At 42.0% G+C, this 14,821-nt stretch overlaps 1 protein-coding gene across 1 annotated transcript in view; it reads right to left on the reverse strand.

Moving 5' to 3' along the window:
- MRPS9 (mitochondrial ribosomal protein S9) overlaps positions 1–14,821 on the reverse strand; it is a 538,970-nt gene that overhangs the window by 35,047 nt on the left and 489,102 nt on the right. The gene's annotated exons all lie outside the window — the stretch shown is intronic.

The raw sequence follows: 14,821 nt of genomic DNA on the forward strand, positions 1-14,821 counted from the left end.
CAAGAAACATTAACAAACCCAGCGCAAATGTTTTATATTTACAGTACACTTAAATTTGCGAATTAAATCACAACTAGTCATGGAAGAAGTTTCCAAGAGTAATTGACTGCTGTGAACTTTGCCACAAATCAAAGTCAGATGTATAATTTGTATTTAAAGTATCTTGCACAAACAGGCAGTGTTTAGGGACTTGGCATCAAACACGGTTAACGAGTAATATAAAGCAAACTATAAAATCTGGACGAATTTTTAATACAGCCATGATTGTGGCCAAGCGTGACATAGAGGCGGCATGGAAATGTCCTGACCCGCCTGACCTTGGGAGGTGGCAAAGGGGGGTAGATTGGTGCGCGACCCAGGAGAATGCCCTTTAAGTGGCGAGAGGATGTCCCAAAAAATACAAAGGGTGTAGGGGAAGTGGAGGTACGGAATGATTTGCTTCACTACTTTTGCCTGTGTATGTCTCATGGGGTGCGAAATCGTGGGATGCTTTAATTGCAAGACTGTCATTGATCTATTGTCTTCCGTGCTTTTGCTGATCTGTTCTATGTGTTGTAAAACAATAAATTTGATTATCAAAAAAAAAAATCGGGCCGATGGTGGGACTCACAAGAGGTTGGGCAGACTGATGGACAAGAGGGAATCAGTTTTGAAGAGTCTGAGACTGAAAACTCCTAGAGTGCCATAAAAGGAGAATTTTTCAGAATGGAGTAGGATGGAGGCCATTTCATTGACATGACTATCAAAGAAATTTGCATTTTCTAAACTTTGTTCCCTGTGACCCTTCCTTTGGCCAGCATTTCGGTTCTACAAAAATAGATTTTTCAAAAAACAGATCAATGTGTCTGAAGGTGTTTGAAAAAGAAAATGGATTTAATATTGTCTAAATATTCATACACCCAAGGAAGATCTTGGTTAGCCCTTCTTCTATTGTACAAAAAACTCCAAAATAACCCCATAAAGCTTTCCAGAGCACTGAAATAAGAGTGACGGCCATTCAGGGGTGCTTTAACTCCCTTGCCAACAGAATGTAAGGCACCATCGAGGATTGGGAGGAGATATATAAAAGTGTGACAACTAGAAAATTGAAGGCATGAAAAACTACTGAATGTAGAACAGCAGTCTTATGGAACTGCTGAATTGAAATCTTGTGTTGTCTGCGCACAGTGCAATCAGCACATATTTAAGTAGTATACCAAGGAACCGAGCGGCATGAAGGGTACGTTTAACAAAAGGCTAATAAGATCATTCTTCTCTCGTGAGCTGAAATTACAAATAAACATTGCCACCTGAAGATGTCTTAATTAATCACCAATATCTGACTGCAAAACTGAAACAATATTTATTGGCGACTCTGAAGATGTCTCAAAGTCTGACTTTGAGTGGATCTCAAGCATGAAGGAAATTAAGGATTCAAGCCTGAGAGTCATTTTGCCATCATGTTCAGTTGTGGGTACCCCGTTTTTTTCAGGGTTAATTAAAGGATAAATAGATTAGACCTTTCTAACTTACGCCCCATATCTCTTCTCCCAGTCCTTGGGAAAATAACCGAACACATGGTTCATCAAGAGCTGACGAACTATGTGGAAACACACAATATCTTACATTCCCAACAATCAGGCTTTCACCCTAAGCATTCCACCGAAACAGCTCTCATCGAACTAACTGATGCTATCAAAAATTTACAGGATGAGGGGAAAAACGCCGTCCTGATATTACTCGATTTATCGGCGGCGTTCAATACTATCTCCCACAAAATTCTTATTGATAGACTGAGAACAAGCGGAATAACAGAAGGGCCCTCGACTGAATAACTCTTTCCTGTTAGAGAGAACTCAAATCATATCACTGGGGCCTTTTCTCTCGAATGAGAAAAGCATTACCTCAGGAGTTCCCTAAGGCTCCATCCTGAGCCCCCTACACTTCAATATTTATATGGCGCCCCTTATTTATCTTATTGAATTCTATGGGATACTGGTAACATCATATGCTGATGATACCCAACTGATTGTATCACTCGACAAAAATTCCACAATGGCCGAACAAAATTTTCAGAATTGCCTTCCTGATGTCTTCCAATGGATGAATAACAATCATCTCAAATGCAATTCAAGTAAAACTGAAATACTGCCCATTGGGAAAAATGTTAATTTCAGCCCCAGCAAATGGTGGCCTAAGGGTTCCACTCCGCCTCCCGGTTCGGTAAAGGTGGCCAGAAATCTGGGCATTCTCTTCGACTCGTCATTGTCCTTTGAACACCATGTTAGGAGTGTAGCAGGAAGTTGTTTTAACATAATAAAATCATTGAAGAAATTATTTCACTTTCTCCCCACCGAATCAAGAAAATCTGTGGCTGTTGCCCTCATACTTTCCCACCTCAATTATTGCAATGGCCTGATGGCAGGGATAAAAAAGCAGACGCAAAAAAAACTAGAAAGCGTTCAATACGCAGCTGCACGACTGGTATTAAAACTGCCCAGAAAATCCTCAGCATCTGCGACCCTCAGGACATTGCATTGGCTCCCTCTCCATAAAAGGATTCTCTTTAAAATCTTATTGACCTCCTTCAGAGCACTAAACAACGTTGGCCCTAAATATCTCTCAAAAAGATATACGCGTTACAATCCCACCAGAGTTTTGAGATCAGCAGGCTCTAACTTAATCAATACTCCCATCTTTCACTATAAAACCAAAGGGGGAAAAACTCGCAGTGTCCTGGCTTCCAGGGCATGGAATGCTATGCCAAAGGAGCTAAGACTATTAGATCGAGAAGCCCCTTTTCGAAAACAACTTAAACTTGGCTATTCAACTTGTCAGATGCATATGTATTGGCCGCCATCTAGTTCCCTCCTCCATTGACTTCCTCGCTCTTTAGCGCCAGGATGCTCCTTTCGGAGCGAGAGTTTACGCTTTATAAATACCCAATAACAATAACAATTTGTCTTCACTGATGAGCTGAAATTGCAGAAATAAGCTGGTGTCAGAAGATTTCTTGGTAAAATTACCAGTATTTTTAAGACCATTTTTATTGTCGTTTATCAACACATTAGCTACTTGTAGACAGGAATACAGTTGTATGTTCTAGTTGTCCCTCTGCCCAGGTCTCAATGACATCATAAACTCAGCAATCAACCCATCTCAAGAACAACATTATCAAAGTGGTGAATGAAACAGCATTTGACTGGTTAGGACTCGAGCACTGTGCCATAAAAGTGAGTTGTTCGAAAGCTTCAAAAAAATGTTGCCACCACAAAGCTGTACTGCACTCCCCAGACTTTTGGTAACAAACCCTATGCAAGTTTTAGGCCCGAGTCATCTCCATTTTTCAATTTGCGGCAGCATTCACATGGCCTTGGTTCATTCATTCCTCTAAGAGAGATTTTGAAGAGCTTGGTGAGGGTCTGAGTAGCCAGTTTGAAAATAAGCAAGATGTAAATCAAGAAGAAACTTTGCAAAATTATGAGCAACAAGAAGAAATATAAACTGTTAGTTTGTTAAATAGTTAAACTGAAATTCCCAAACTCAATAACTTGTAAGCGAAAGTGGTTCACATTGAGCCAAGTTGCTGGTCAAAGTACAACTACAGCAGTGAGTAGAGAAAACAGCAGAAGTCACAATTGAAGTCACAGGAGTCCAGAATGTGCAACAATGAGATAAGTGGCCAGAGTCAGTAAAAAGAAGCATTACAAGACTACTTTAGATAGGATAGGATAAACATTTTTAAAGCGCTTGAATGCCGACTGGGGCGTCTAGGCGCTAGGAGAGTACGGAGTATATAAGGACCGTAGAACCGGTGATTTAATCTGAGGGAAACAGCCACGATTTCAGCGTTTTCCTAAAATACTTTCCTAAAAAAAATGGTTCCACGGTCTAGCTGCACAGAATGATATACTCCGGCCGCCCCATCTGGCTCTCCGAATTTTAGGAGTGTAGATGAGGCCCATATTAGTGGGTCTAAGCATTCTGTAGGGGGTGTACCAAGAGAACACTTTCTGGATCTCCGCCGCACTACCTCCATAGAGCGCCTTGTGCACCAAGCAGTGTGCCTTGAATTCCACTTGTTGATGTGTAGGAAGCCAGTGAAGTGCTCTTATTACCGCCGAGGTAGAGTGCCCCTTGGGGATGTTCAGTAACAGTCGTGCCACAGCATTTTGTAATGATTGCAATTTCATCCTATGTAATTTGTCAATGCCCATAAAAAGCGCATTGCAGTAGTCCAGTATTGAGCGAAAAAGGGCTACTACTACGTTATTCCGAAGTTCCAGAGGGATGAAAGGGAAAATCTTCTGTACGCTCTTCAATAAGAAGAAACAGGAGGAATTCATATGGTTGACCTGGGCGGCAAAACTGAGCTGATCTTTAAAGATAATTCCTAAGTTCTTAACCTCAGTTGTGTGGCAGGGGCATTCACCTGCCTCTATCGGTCACCAGGATTTGTTCCACAGTGATTGGCCCATGCCAAACTACAGTACCTCCGTCTTGTCAGTGCTTATTTTAAGGAAGTTTTGACTCATCCAAGTCATATTCTCTGTCATGCAGGCATGGAAGCTACTGGCAATGGTTTAAGAATTATTGGACACCGATATTACAAGCTGAGAAATATCAGAGTATGAGACCAGCGGAGTGACGTATATGTTGAAAAGCGTCGGGCCAGAGCAGAGCTCTGCGGTACTACGCACGGGAGTTGAAAGGTGTTAAATCTAAAGTTGTCCCAATGCATATTTTGCTCCTGTGACGCCAGAAAGGAGGAGAGAAGGACCAGAGCGGTGTCCTCAATTCCTACGTCCTTCAGCCGCTGCACTAACACCATGTGGTTCACGTGTCAGATGCTGCCGATAGGACAAGGAGGATCAGAACCGCTCTGCCTCCCCGTCCATCACTCTGCGAATCTCCTCTGTAGCCATAATCAGGGCGGTCTCAGTGGAGTGGCATGACCGGAAACCATGTTGGGTGGAGTCAAGCAGATTATTGGAGTCAAGATACACAGGATATACAGTTAACTCCTTGTCGGCAACCCAGAGATTGGGCAGTAATTTTTGGTCTCAGTGGGGTCGAGGGCCGTTTTTTTTAAAGATTGGCCCAATGGATGCTTTTTTCCAGGCACATGGATAAATACCAGACTCTAAGACTTGGTTTAGAAGGGGGGTAAGATATGTGCTAATTGTCCCAGAAGCTAGGTGCATAGTAGCAGCAGGGCAGGGATCGCTAGGAGATCCAGATTTGGTGGATAAGATGAGATTGTTCCCATCCTATGAGAGAGCGTCCGGAATCTGGTTAGCTGACAGTGAACTACCTTCTCCTCATCTGCTGGCCTGATAGAACCATCCGTGACACCAGACGTATTTATAAGATCGTTGTATATCAGTTGCACCTTATTTTGGAAAAATATAGCCAATTCATTACAAAGTGCTTCACTGATTAGCCGGCAGTGCTTTGGCTAACAGTTGGATGAATTTTAATAGTTCCATGGGGAATTGCTAGCCTCCTCAATTTTTGCAGTAAAGTAGGCATGTTTGGCCTCAATAATTGCCTCTTTATATTGTTCTAGCAATACGTTGTAGGCCAATTAGTGCTCTTTACTGTAGTCTGATCTCTAAATTCGTTCGCATTTCCTACATTTGATCTTGATACATTTAAGGTCGGGCCATACCATGGCGAGGTGGCTGGGCCTCTTTTTACTGCGATAGTATTTTCTGGTGCTATGCAATTGACTCCTGTTTGCATCCAGTTGTCAAATTGATGGACTGATTCATCATTGTTCCTACCCATAGTGGGTGGGCACATGTCTTAATGTCTTACATGTCTTACTCCACAGCCGCGTTTTCATCTTGAATGGTCTCCTAGGGGGATAGTTAAGGAGCTGATTTATTTTGATGTCAAAGTAGACTTCCCTGTGGTCTGTCCGGGGTAGAAATGAAGTTTTGGTCAGGTTAATATTGGGGTTATTAGTAAAGATACCATCGAGAGTGTGGCCATCTAGATAAGTGGGTTCTGATACAATTTGGGTAAGTCCACACGATGCTCAATTGTCAAGGAGTTTGGTTGTGTCTGAATTATTACTAAGCTCCAGATGATAGTTAAAATCACCCAAAATAGTGAGGGAGGGAAAGTCAACACATGACTCTGGTAAGGTATGAAGGGCTTGTGCAAAAGACGCTCTTGGACCTGGTGGCCGGTAAATGAGTAGACCTTGGAAGGTGGATGTGTTGCTTAGATTGATAGAATAACGCATCGCCTCCGCAGGGAGCAGTGTAATTACCTCAGTTTGCACCTTTAAGTTTCCTCAATGGATTATGGCTATTCCATCTCCTTTGTTACCAGTCCTGTCATGTCTAGCCACTACATAACCTAGTGTAAGGGCAGCGTTCCAGTCAGAGTCTGAGGTTTCATGAGACCAAGTCTCGGCCAGAAAACGATGTCAGGATTAGAGAGCTGAATCAGGCATTCAAGCTGATACTTATGTTAAATTACAGATCGCCTGTTTAGTAATATGCATTGATGAGACTGGTCTGGCCGTGTCATGACCCTTCTAGTCGAGCGTCCGTTATTACCAGTGGGAGTCAGAGGATTATTCAGACCAGTGACAGTCTTTACCATCTTCCTCCCCAAACACGCCGTCCCAGAGTCCTTAGCACCTTGTACCAAGCCAGAGGTCCGGTCAAAACAGTAGCCACAATTGGTGCACTTAAACTCATCAGGCTTATCTCATGCAAGAACGTCCGGGGCACAGCAATCGGCTCTCCTGAGCTGAATTTGTTTTTCACTGGTAAGGATGTAGGGCCCCAAAAGGCCAGTGGTTCTGGTGCTAGGCACACTCCGGGTGCAGACAGGCTTGCCTTTGGCGCGCCCGCTGCACGCGGTCGCGCCTGCGTGCTATTTGTAGCCAGGGCGAGGGAAACTAGAACGTTGACCTTACACAACGGTGGGTTCGCTCTAACAGGCGGGCACTGCAGGTCAGCGTGTAATCACGGAACGAGTTAGGCAAGGCTGTTTTAAAAAGTAAAAATGTAAAAACAACTAGCATACAGATGTCAGAGTGCAAAAGTTAAAAGCAATGGCATACAGAATATCAATGTGCAAATTACGCAAAAGCAGCAATCACCCAGTCACGTCTCAAAGGATTCCTGTGACGCATGCTACATGGTCGCGCTTGCGCCCTATTTGCAGCCAAGGCGAGGGACACTAGAACGCTGACCTTACACAACAGCGGGTTCGCTCTAACAGGCGGGCACCGCAGGTTGGCGTGTAATCACGGAACAAGTTAGGCAAGAGTGTTTTAAAAGGTACAGATGTAAAAACAACTAGTATACAGATGTCACAGTGCAAAAGTTAAAAGCAAATGGCGTACAGAATATCGATGTGCAAATTACGCAGGAGCAGCAATCACCAAGTCACGGGCTCAAAGGACCCGTGACTCAAAGACCAGAATCAATCACAGAAGAAGCAGAGACAGTTGTAATTATTTCTGAGAATAATGAGAGTGAAGGGCCTGTTGCTATTTGTAGCCAGGGTGAGGGAAACTAGAACGCTGACCTTACAGAACGGCGGGTTCGCTCTAACAGGCGGGCACCGCAGGTCGGCGTGTAATCACGGAATGAGTTAGGCAAGAGTGTTTTAAAAGGTACGAATGTTAAAACAACTAGCATACAGATGTCAGAGTGCAAAAGTTAAAAGCAAATGGCATACAGAATATCGATGTGCAAATTACCAATCACCAAGTCACAGGCTCAAAGGACCCCCGTGACTCAAAGACCAGAATCAATCAAAGAAGCAGAGACAGTTGTAATTATTTCTGAGAACAATGAGAGTGAAGGGCCTGTTGCTGAAAGACCAATAAGAAAAAGAGTGTCTAACAGAAAGAATACACCACCTGAGTGGACCTGTCTAGCATCTGTGTCGGAAGAAGAGTCACATGAGGAAATCTATGATTTGACAAATTGTTGCCAATTCATCTTTGAAGACGAACCAGAAGAAGACCTCTTCAATTGTTAAATCTTTTTATTTTTCAAACTTCTTTTTATTAAACATTTGTCAGTATCAATATACAGCATCACAATAGGCAATGTTCGTTAATATATCTTCATCTCCCTACTACACATTCTGTAACATATAAATGTTTGTAACATACTCAACAGTTCAATCAGATTCCCAGCCCAATACACTCCTTGCCCACCACCCCCTCCCACTCTTAGTAATCAGGTATCTCTCAGTTGCCCCTGTATATTTCCGATTGCTGCCACACTTTTTCCTATTTCTTGGGGGCATCCCTTGCTTTCAAATACTGTTTTTTCAACAGGACAGCACTAGTCCATATCCATCTTCCATCGTGTCACTGTTGGCAGTTGCATGGCTCCCCAGGCCCCGGCAATATTTCTTTTGGCCACCATTGCAGCTACTAGCAGCACAATTTTTTGGTATATAGGCCACGTCTTTTCCCCCGATATACATAACACATGCCACCTGGCTTAAATAGGAACTTCCCGACCCACGACCTTCGACATTATCCATGTCACCTCCCGCCAATACCGCTTTATGATCTGGCATTCCCATATAATATGAAAGAAGGTACCCCTCTGATTACATCCCCTCTGTCAATTCTCCGTAGGTCTGCATCCAAGCTTGAACAGGAGTAAGACCTGTGTAGGATTCTCAGTTGAACCTTGCCCTGAGCGCCACCTCTCTATGGCTTTGTACTACCTCTACCCAGTCATAATCCTCCAGCAGGCCCACGTCAGATTCCCAGGATTCCCTTAGCTTTATGAGTAGGTCCGGGGCACTATTGATAATCTTCTTATAGGTGCATGACAGTGCTTTTTCCGGGATTGGATCTAGTATTAATCTGTCCTCAAGCGGGCTATATTAGGGTATCTCCTCCCCCTCCTTGAGGTGCCTGCCCAGCGTGTGTTTCATCTGTAAGTACCTGTAGTGTTCTGTATCGGCTAATTGATACTCTTTCTTTAAATCAGGGAATGTGGGCATGGCCTGTCTCCGCCACACATCTCCTAGGCGCACTATATCTATCAGTTTCCATTTACCGAAACCCTGTATGCTGCCTAATTCCTGAAGCATATCACTGTCCCATAGGGGGGTCTGTTCTATCAGTCTATTAGCCCAGCCCAAAAATCGATTGGCCTTCGTCCACACATTTACTACCATCTATGTATAGGATGGCATGTTTTCTTTCTTCCCCCGACTATATAGCGCACCTAGATGTCCTACGGCCCCCATTGCCCAGTGATCCACTCTGTATGCCGGGTCATTACTATCCGTAAACACCCACTCATTGATTACCATTAGGTGTGAGGCCCAGTAATACTTTTTTAGGTCCGGAATGGCCAGATCACCCTCATAAACTCCTTTTTGTAACTTGGGTAATGCAATCCATCGCACCCCCACCGTCCCACAGTAGTGTTCTTAATTCACTATCCAAGTCTTTAAAGAATTTGTCAGGTATTGGACAAGGGGTGTTTTGTATAAAGTATAATATCCGTGGTAACAACATCATCTTGAAGAGCAGAGCTCTCCCCATAAGCGATATCGGCATCGTTCTCCTGTGAATTGTTGTTAAACCTTGATGACTTTGAATTAAAAATGTAGAACTTTGCAGAAATGTATTGATTTTTATTTTGTACCCCAGGTACCCAGAAGATAACAGGTTTCTTGAATTCTATGAACTGAAAAAGAATAACGTTTAATTCCTAATTTTGTACCTCTAAATATTATACTTTGTTGTGCTCTTGGTCTTCAGTAGACCATGGAATACAGCACAACATTTGGTATACTCTATTTGATAATAACACTAATAGTTTTAGTTGGCTTAATGTTAAGTCTGATTTCTCCGGTTGGATAGGTCTCACCTTCACAAAGTGAATTAACTACTATACATAATGACATAAAATACATTCGATTTACAGAATATCAGCAGATAGTTTGAGAGAAATATGTATTACAATGTGTTAGAGTATATATAAATTATGAACATTAAAGACTGTTCTGAGTGTACATTTTTCCCTCATCTGTAGAAGGTTCTATTTAATTTCAGTTAGTATTGACTAATAGTTTGTCATGAAAAGTTTTTGTCAGTGTTTTCTGTAAGCAAGAGTTCTGTCGCCACATCTTTCGGATTTTAAAGCTTCTCTGGAAGAACTTACGCTGTTTTTGAAAAATCTGGTAATCATATAATGCATTCTAAATATCTGATGAAGGTTGCACAAACTAATTGAACGCTAATAAGACTAAAAATGGGCATGTATGTAGTCTGAGTGAGAAGGAGTGAGAGTTTGGTAGGGAATATAAGGAAAGGAGAGCAAAACTCTTGAAGGATTGGAAAGATGCAAGTGAGATTAAAGAACAAATTTAAGCTGAAGAGAAATTTTGAAATTCGAATTTGCATCTCAGAATGAGAATGGAGCATGAGAGGACAGTTGATTATTGTGTGACAAGGATCTATGGGAACTAGATCAATGGAGTTTGTTGGAGACAGTTGAGTGTGAAAGGAGTTATGTTGTCAATGGTGAGTTTTTGGTTAATGAAGAGCCAATATTTAGAGGAATATATTATGTGTGTGGTAAGACTGCTTAATTTAACCTGCCTCATAAATGGGTGGGTAATTGCTACCTTGCTTTGGTACTACCAGGGGTTTATTATGTAAATGAGATTAGAGATGCTGTCAATTTGAAGAGAATAAAAAGTGGATTAGGGCAAATTATGTTAGACAATGATTCCATCTATTGTAGTGGCTATGAATGATGTGAAAATTATACGTTTAGGTATGCTTGTAAATCGCCTTGCTTCTTATACTGCCAGAGTATTAACCCAGATAAATAAAGAACTAATTGCAATGCGTGCTAGTATTCCGAAATGCTGTGAACCGCACATCCTTCTAGCGAAAGAAAGTGGAGTTTGTGGGGTTCTGAGAGCAAGAGAGTGCTGTATCTTAATCCGGTATAACGGTAAACTTATTAATGCATATGTGAGTAATATTAATAACACTGCGTGTGAAGCAAAAGCTTTTGAAGAATATGGCTTGGACGAATCAGTGAGTTCATGGTTTGGTGAAATTAGAAAGGACTTTAGAAACATTGGTGAATGGTTTGATGCTTTGGAGGGAGGCATGCTGCGTGTTCTACTAGCCCCTGTAATCAACATGTTCATTTGTGCAATAGTTTAGTTTCTTTTGTTTGAATTCTTTGAATTGAGCAATTTAATAAAGGGTCCAACTTGTAGGTGCAGGAATGAGACAAAGATGTCTAAAATGAAAAGAAAAGAAACAGCGTTGGAAGATGTCATGGCACATGCCTGACTACCTTAAGACACTGGAAGAATCGATAGGCAGGAGACAGAAAGGAATGCATAGTGTATTGTAAATTAAGTGGCGTTTAGAGATGGTGTACTCATCAGAGGGAGGATATTCAGGGTGCATTTGTGCTTCTGAACTAAAATGTGCATTAATGTAAATTGCTCTACACTTGAATTCACGTGTGTATATTCATATAGAGCTTTTGCAATTGAAACAAAATCTTTATAATGTGTTAAAGTGTGTTTTTCTGCCTTAGATTTGACTGGGACTCAGCTAAGCCTCAGAACCATCTAGTTTAAAATGGATGCTGAATCACCGTGTTTATATTTCTCGCTTGACACTAAGTGCAGCAAGACATGAAGTATTTATTTCTGTTTGACATATCATTCTCAAAGTACTTGCTAGAGAAAACCTCTGGCTACAATCTCAAGGTCTTCCTTCTAACACAGTGTATTGCATTCATTCACAATGGTTCTGGGCTCATTATGCAACCAGTTTATTCTAACACTTCCAGATGACATTTGGCCAGAAGAGGCATGCAATATTCATGCAGTGGGTTAGTGCTATGATGGTAGGTTATATAACATTTAAATGTGATTCACTGTTATAATCCTCATACAATGCTGGCTTTCAAGTTTCAATAATTCTCTTCACAAGAAAACCTGTATATAAAGCCCTCATTTCTGGAGGTAAGCCAGATTTCTGAGACACCTCTAGGGATTACTATCTCCACAAAAGGTGTCTATTATCTGCCCCATTGCTGACTGGATGAAGAACTATGACTGCAAAACAGGGCAGTTTTAATGCCTCACAAAACTGTCTAGCTTTCACTCAAAAACCTTACTGCAGCCTTCACTTTAACCTGTGTTTGTGATCCACTGTTACAGTCCCCACCCATTTTCCTTGCACAAACCCTGCAGAGCTGACTTTAGTACTGGTGGTGCCCAGTGGGACAATCTTGGTTGGCGCCGTCCAAAAACATCTTACTCCATGAATTCCCTCACCACCACTGTCCCTTCATCTCTCCACAGACCCTCGCTATGATATATTTCATTTATTGTATATCTATCCTCATATCAGGGTAGTGTGTCAGAGCACTTTACATCACACACACACATTATACAGAGCCAATGAAACATATGTGGGAAAATCAGTGTTCAAGAAATGTTACATAAGACAATGAGAATTACAAGGTGTAGGAGTCACGCGGCACTGATGCCAGTAGGTAGAATATTTGAAGCGTGTTTGACCTGGAGAAGTACAATCGCAGGATTGAAAACATACCACTGTGTTTGGCTTTACTAATAAGAATGTATTTCTACCCAAATGAACTCTTTTTTAACAACATTAGGATAATGAAAGACTGGCGAGAAACATAACATTCTAACCTATACCTTGAAGTTTTTGCATGCAGCTCTTTGATGGCAGTTCATATCTATACTACGGTTGTAACTTATGAACTGCAACAAACGGATCTCTATGACAAAAGCAGTAACCTACTGAGCGATACACATAAAATACAGTTCTGCGATCTGCATGGTACACGTTCTTTGCAGCATGCGTATTAACCCTTCGCACTATTTTATCATGAGTAGAAGCTGCCACTAGACAAAACTTCAATCTCTCTGCAGCTTGAACATAAATCACCAGAGTTGTCTTGACACTTTTATTGCTGCTTGAAAACTGCTGGACACACAATGAACTATACTGCAGGTGCTTTTTAAACCGGTGCTATTTCAAGACACAGCACCCACGAGGTCAGCACCAGGTGCAGCTGCACCGGTGGCATCACCCTAGCGCCGGCCCTGGTGGTGCGCTTACACCCTTTTCGGCCTTCCCTGTCTTTCATAAGACCATAAAATGCAATAAAACATATAAAACAAGCTCATCATAATGAACTTCACTGCATCCTACATGGGGGTGAAAGAAGGGTGGTGTGGAGAAAAGACAAAACGTCAGCACACACTATTATTGCAGGTTCAGATCATTTTTATGTACTAAAATTCAACCCTTTAGGGCTCCAGGCATAGAGTTTTGCCATAGTCTAGAATGGGGAAAAAATTATAAAAGTTGTGTAAGTTGGAAATTGAAGGAGGAGAGCAAAGAACAATTTGTATTGATACAACTACCAGGCAGTTGAGCTCAATGGTGCGATTAGCCTTAAGGAGACCCACATGTCTTTTTTGCAAAGAGGTTTTGCATGACTACATCCTTATGTTCGGATCTCTCGCAATGCGATCAGTCCTTGTGCATCTACGTAGAAGATCCTTATAGGGACATGGGTAGAATGAGTGTGGCATGGCAAAGGTTGGGTGTGCTGGTATGCACTTGAGACATTGCAGCTACAACACAGAATCCTTATATTTAATTCTGGATATCACCCACGGGGGGGGGATTAATTTACTACATTCCAAAGTCCAGACTCTGTCCTCTCCTGAGATGAGAATGATTCTCTGTCCATTGTGAAGTTAGAGGCAAATTAGCTTTGATCATGGTAGAAGGAGCTAAGACATTCAAGACCTAATATCTCATGGTTGAGGGCTACAGCTCTTAAGATGTAGACAACCCTTAATGTTAACCTGACTAAAAGAAGTTATGGTCCCTAATGACTGACAGAAGGTCTCTCGAACCCTAACCCTAGTGAAAGTCTTGGGGTGGTTTTGTTTATGGGAGTGGCTAGTTTATCTCAGGAGAGGTGAAAATGCAAAAAGAAATTCAAGGTAAACATAGGTATCGGGGAAGTAATATTTTCTAGAAAGGATGGGCATCAAGATATTAATGGAGAAATTAGATAGGCAGACTAATCGCAGAAACTTGGTTAAGATTAAGCCCTGCATTTCCATTTTCAAGCATAATGAATTATACATTCACTGAACCTACTTAGGAGGATCCTCGTACTGTTTAGCCTTCCAGTCAGGTGAATTTGCTCTGCGCGTCTGGGATTTTTTGTGAGACTAAAGTGCTACACTTCCTAAGATTCCACAGTCCATTGACAGGTGCTGTGAACTATTTTGATTGTGTCTTTAGGGCTCACGCATAGTACTGTACTCTAACGGAGATGGGCTGACCCAGAAGGGCCGTCCCTGTACCTAGACCACAAACTACTAAAGGATGATGGCAGCCGACAACATAATCATTGGCTACAGATCTTTTTGTAGTCATCTCAGCTGAAATGGATGCCTATTGTCCCGTCCGGCAACAAAGAGCGTAGTCGGGTACGCTTGGAAATCCTCAATCTCCTCTTTCTCTGTTCCACAGTGTGGGCATTTGTGTATGTCTAAATTACAAGAGGTGTACTTGAGGGTTGGGGTACCCCTGATTTGAGATTTCTTAATACAGAGAGTGATTTTTCCCATGTTTCCCGACAAGTCCCTGAGATGCTGGCCCTCCCAACTTCCCTTTCCAGGCCTATGTAGACAGGTTGCTGTGAGCCTGGTTTTGATTGATAAATATAACAATTAAGCAGGAAGAAATTCATTGTGCTTACCCCCACTGGTACAGATGGGTTCAGACTGGTCAGAC

This window comes from Lissotriton vulgaris, chromosome 8, assembly GCF_964263255.1.
Source record: "Lissotriton vulgaris chromosome 8, aLisVul1.2, whole genome shotgun sequence".
Lineage (NCBI taxonomy): Eukaryota > Metazoa > Chordata > Amphibia > Caudata > Salamandridae > Lissotriton > Lissotriton vulgaris.